Source organism: Dipodomys spectabilis, unplaced genomic scaffold (assembly GCF_019054845.1).
Source record: "Dipodomys spectabilis isolate Male_0828 unplaced genomic scaffold, ASM1905484v1 ptg000182l, whole genome shotgun sequence".
Taxonomy (NCBI): domain Eukaryota; kingdom Metazoa; phylum Chordata; class Mammalia; order Rodentia; family Heteromyidae; genus Dipodomys; species Dipodomys spectabilis.
In genome coordinates this window covers 928,803-934,802 of record NW_024870859.1, presented here as the reverse complement: position 1 = coordinate 934,802, position 6,000 = coordinate 928,803, and positions in this window count along the sequence as shown.

Here is a 6,000-nt window from a genome sequence, read left to right as displayed (position 1 = left end):
AGGAGGGGAAGGGAAAAACAAAACACTTAAATAAGCATACAGGTTGTCCCATTGTAACAATGAGATGTACAAAACACTATGTTGAATACGAACTTTACAACTTTGGCGGGAGAGAGGGTTAGTTGAGACAGTGGGAGGGAAGGGATGGTAGGGGAAAAACAAAAGAGAAGGCAACAATGCTTGATAGGAAATGTTCTCATTACCTTGCTCATGTAACTGTAACCCTTCTGTACAGCATTTTTACAATAATAAATGTAGAAAAAAATAAGGTCCTCACAAAACTAAACATAGTCTATGACCCAGAAATTCCATTTCTGGGCATTTATCTAATACAGCACCAAAAAAGATACATCAACGTGCTTATTGCACTCAACTGTTTAGAATCCCATAGCTGAGTCCTTCAGAATGTTAATGGAAATACAACAGTTCAGAAAAACTAAAAAGAATGAAAAGAAAAATGAATCAAAATTTATTCTGTAGAATTTGGTTTAATGAAACTATTGGGGGAAAAACTGTTTTAAGCCTCAAAAGTTAAAAAGGTGTCAGTGTATAAGAATCTTTCAGTCTTGGTTTTAAGTCAGAATTAGCTACCGATAAGAAGAAAGGTAAATCAAATGCTATTAAGAATGTAAAACTGGCATGATGGTTCATCACTACAATTCCAGAACTCAGGAGGCTGAGGCAGGATAATGGCCAATACATAGTGAGATGCTGAGTTAACAAAAGAACAAAAAGTGAGGAGAATAATAATAATAGCTCCTTCTTGATGGCCAATAGACACATGAAGAAATGCTCAACCTCTCTAGCCATAAAAGAAATACAAACCAAAACAATATTGAGATTCCACCTCACACCAGTTAGAATGGCTATAATCAAGAACTCCAATAATAACAGATGCTGGAGGGGATGTGGACAAAAGGGAACCTTCCTGCATTGTTGGTGGGAGTGTAAACTTGTTCAGCCACTTTGGAAAGCAGTATGGAGGTTCCTCAAAAGACTCCACATAGAGCTCTCCTATGACCCAGCAATCCCACTTTCGAGCATTTACCCAAATGATCACAAACAAGACTATACTAAAGCTACCAGCACAACTATGTTTATTGCTGCATTATTTACCATAGCTAAGATATGGAACCAACCCACATGCCCTTCAGTAGATGAATGGATCAAGAAAATGTGGTATTATTGCAGCATTATTTACCATAGCTAAGATATAGAACCAATCCACATGCCCTTCAGTAGATGAATGGATCAAGAAAATGTGGTATATATACACCATGGAATTCTATGCCTCCATCAGAAAGAATGACATTGCCTCATTTGTTAGGAAATGGAAAGACTTGGAAAAAATTATATTAAGTGAAGTAAGCCAGGCCCAAAGAAACATAGGTCCCATGGTTTCCCTTATTTGCAATAACTAGTATATGTCTAAGTCAAGCAGAAAAGTTCAGATAAGTTGATGTTAGGGGAATGAACTCCAAGATAAGTATTCAAATGTTTTTTGTTTTTGTTTTCCTTTCATGCAATTGTTTCTAACATATTTATAAGATGATTTCTGTGTTGCTTTGTATATCCCTCCCCCACGGTATAACCCATGTTTTCACTGCATTTGATGTTGGTATAATTTGTAGAGAGGAAGGGAAAAAACAAATCATTTAACTAGGGATACAGGTGGACCCATTGGAACAATGAGATCTACAAGTCATGTCAGAAAACGAACTTTACAACTTTGCTTGTGGGGGGATCTGGTGGAGAGAGGGAGGAGTATGGGAAGGGACAGGAAGGGGAAACAAAGAGGAGGCAACAATGCTTGATAAGAAATGTACTCGTTATCTTGCCCTTGTAATTGTAACTTCTCTGTATGGTATTCTCACAATAAAAAAAAAATTAAAAATGAATAATAGTTCCTTCCAAGATCTAGTAGGTCACAGGAATTGTAATAGACTTGGGACAAGAAAATGTTTTAATCAGTATTTAGAGTACATAATAATCTACAAAAGGCTATGCAGGCCAAGAAGCATGGAGATTACTTTCGGAAAAATTTGAAATTTTATCACTTCTCTGTTGTACTCGTGCTGTACTTCCTTCCTGTCAATCATGATCTTTCTTGATGTTACTTCCCCATATCTCTTCTTCCCAGCTTATGAAACTGTACCCCAACTATAATTATTCAACTATTTTTCTGTTCACCTATTCCTTTCCCTTGGAAGAAAGGTCTTCTTGGTGCTTAGTATTGCCCAAAGTCCCAAAATATCTCTGTTTTTGCAGTTTTCTGGTCACTTAAGCAGTGGAAAACCCACTTACAATACCTTTCCTATTTTTTCATTCTCAGACCTGACATGGCCTCTGATTCCTCTTCCTGCTTAGGGTTGCCCTTAGGCAATTCTCAGGTTTGCACTTACTGCTCTGACCTTTCAGAGGCATTCCGCTGGTCAATGTGTGTTGGTCAGCTTCAAGTTGAACTAAGAATACAGGCCTTCTGTCCAGTGTTATTCCCAATAGTCTGATGGTATCTCCACTACCAGGTAATCTGAACCACAATTGCACCATATTTTCATGTTTGGTCCTATAGCATCAGGAATGAGCATATTATTTAATGGCGGCTGCCATGGATAAGAGATGTCTTTACAAGAAGTCTGATTGAAGTCTGGTCTTAGTGGGCAGTTTGGGACTTATGGAGGTAGAGATCAAAGGACTAGATATTTCCAAAGGTGTGACAAGCGAGGGCTTGAACTTTCTCCTGATAATCAGTGTACTGTCACTGACAGCACTGTCAACATCATCTCATTGTTTCCCCATTTAACTTTCACATAAGCCACTTGGAATCCGTAGTGGTGCTTAGGAAAAAATGCACATACTTGTATTTCCCCTCTGATTGACTCCCAGAATCCCTAGAATAACAGCACAGAATATGCTAATTCTCAAATATCTTGAATCAAAATGGCAGGTAATATTATAGTGGGTAATATACATTTAGAGAGAGATAATATACATTTATAAGCATTTCCCAGCAGCACTATTATCACAAATTATTAAAGCTCTTTAAAGTGTATAACATTTATACTTAACAAAATAACTGAAATCCTGCTCCTATTTTAATTCAGTTACCAGTCTTGTGTTTTGTTGAAAATGAATGGTGATATATTCATATTCATATACATGTTTAAATATATGCATCCATAGATACATGATAAAGAAATCCATGTAAATGAATTACATTCATAAAATTATATATAAATGTACATGTTAAGATAATAGGGTCTTATTTGAATTTAAAATAAATATTACTGAGTCCACAGTGAAATAACTTTTAATAAATAATGAAAGAATCAACAGATTCTTGTAATATAATTGTGACTAGAAATGTAGAAAAATAGGACAGTGCCACTTGAGTACCACAGCAACAATTGCCACAAACACAATCTGCAGATAAAAGAGTGGGAGAAAATTTGAGAAACTTTTGATTTATATAGTTTCAAAATATCAAAATATTTCATTTTACCTCCCCACAAAAATATGTACTACTACACTTTTGGCTTTGATTTATGTGGTACTTAAATCTCTCCCTTATGTAGTGATTAACTTTCAATAAGATATGAAATGAAAAGTGCTCATTTTGAGTCAGAGAAAAATTACAAACATCCCTTAACGAAGAAACAAGTTTACCCAGGTGCATGTGGCTCATGTCCCTAATTCTAGTTACTAAGAAGGCTGAGTTCTGAAAATTGTGGTTTAAAGTCAGCCATGGAAGAAAAAGCCATGAGGCTCTTATCTCCAATTAACCACTCAAAAATCAGAAGTGGGGCTTTGGCTCAAAGTGGTAGAGAATTAGCCTTGAGCAAAAAAGCTCAGGGATAGAACTGAAGCCCTGAGTTCAAGCCCCACAACACCCACACAAAAAAAGAAAGGAAAAGAAAAAATAGAAAAAAAGAGATACCTTAAAAATTACATCTATATGAAGTCTTTAAAAACAGTCTAAAATTAATATATTAATTATGATTAATTATAAAAAGTATAATAGTATCTGATGCTACAAGAGAAATTTGGTAGAATCTAGATACTCAAGAGATTTCTAGGCTATGGTAATAGTAAAAATTTGCATTGGTTATATGTATTCATGCATCTGTCACAAAAGCATCATCTATATCCTTTTTATAAGCAGTATTGGCTTACTGCTAGGGTGCTATACCACTTGAACTAAGTCTATATTTCTGCTTTGAGCTGATTATTTTTTTTTAGTCGGTCATGGGGCCTGAACTCTGGGCCTGGGAACTGTACCTCAGCTCTTCAGCTCAAGGCTAGCGCTCTACAACTCGAGCAACAGTGCTCCTTGTGTTTTTTTCTGCTTATGTGGTGCTGAAGAATCGAACCCAGGGCATCATGAATGCAACGCAATCACTCTACCACTGAGCCACCTTCCCAGCCCTGAGCTAGTTATTTTTAAGGTCTTGTGCCTTGACAAGCTGTATGCCTTAGCCATGATCTGCCTACTTAGGCTTTCTATCTTACTGGGTTCACATCCACATGCCATTATACCTAAGCATTCCCTTGTGGAGATGGAATCTCATGGAATTTACAGTTCTACCTGGCATGGAACATTAATCTTCCCAATCTCAGCTTTCCACATACTAGGATGATAGGCATTCAATACTGCACCCAGCTGTGGTTGGGGTAACTCATGAACTTTTCTACCAGGTCTAGCCTTAAAACACAATCCTCAATTCTCATCTTCTTAAGTAGCTAGAAATATAAGCAAGCATTCCTAACATCTGTCTCATTTGTATTCTTGCTATATTTGGATTTCACTCTATGTAAATACTCTATGTATACATATACCACACACATGCACATGCACACAGAATGCATTGCCTTCAGTAAAAAACGCAAACCATGAAGACTTGGAAATGTTGCAATAGACTAATAGTTATATGTTGCTTCTGTATTAATATTCCTGTAATCCATTGAGAGGTTTCATATACCTGTAATATCTGAGTTGCTATTCACTGACAGAAAGTTCCTGCTGTGTCTGGCCTCAGTCCCTCCTGCTGTTGGAAATTTACTCTCTCCTCTTAACCCCCTTTTCCCTGGGAAAAGAATATCCATGGGGACAAAAATGTGAAATAAAGAATCAGAAAAAAATTATTGATAAAGGACAAAAACCTCTTGGTAAAGAAAAACCCCAGACAAAGGCTAACCAGAAGTCAGCCTTTGTCCTTTCTCCATTCTTGCTAAAAAGCAAAAGAGTATCTGTCCCTCACTCAAGTTTACAAAGCTGGCAGCTTTCCAGAAGACTACTGACAACCTTGAGGCTTATCATCAGCTGCACTGAGTTGTTGTATTACTCAGAAGCTTATAATAAAAATACTTTCTGTAATAGTGTCAATAGCATTGATAATATTGGTCATGCTGACCAAGTTAAGATTATGTTTTGCCTATGCTCCTGTGACTCAAGGCTATGTTTTTGCTATGTTTTGTTTCTGTAACCTTGCTAGCTTACCTCAGTAACAGGGCCTTAAGACCACCAATTAAAGACCACCACCATGTGGGCCCATTATTGCAAATTATTAGATATGATATTTATCATAAAGAACAAGTGAATTTAAAGGTCATACAACTTTAACCAATGAAAATATGCCAAACCTGCTTTACTTGGCTTATCTATGTAACTCTATGTAACCTACCCCTTATAAACCCCAGCTTGAGGACTGCTCAGGGTCCCAGTCACAGCTTCCGAGTCTGTGCTGTGACCCTGGCTGGTCAGCTACCCACTTCCCCAATAAATTCATCTTTTTCATGAGACTTTCTCTGCGTGTTGTACTCTGGTGGGACGTGGGATCCTCACCAGAAGGGACATGGAATCCCCGCTCCCGACCCCGTAACATACCCCACACCTATCGTATCCATATCCAACCAATATATTCCTACAATAATGTTATCAATGCATTTACTCATATAATAAAACTTTTTCAGCTAAATACTGTATTTCTTTCTCAGACATTT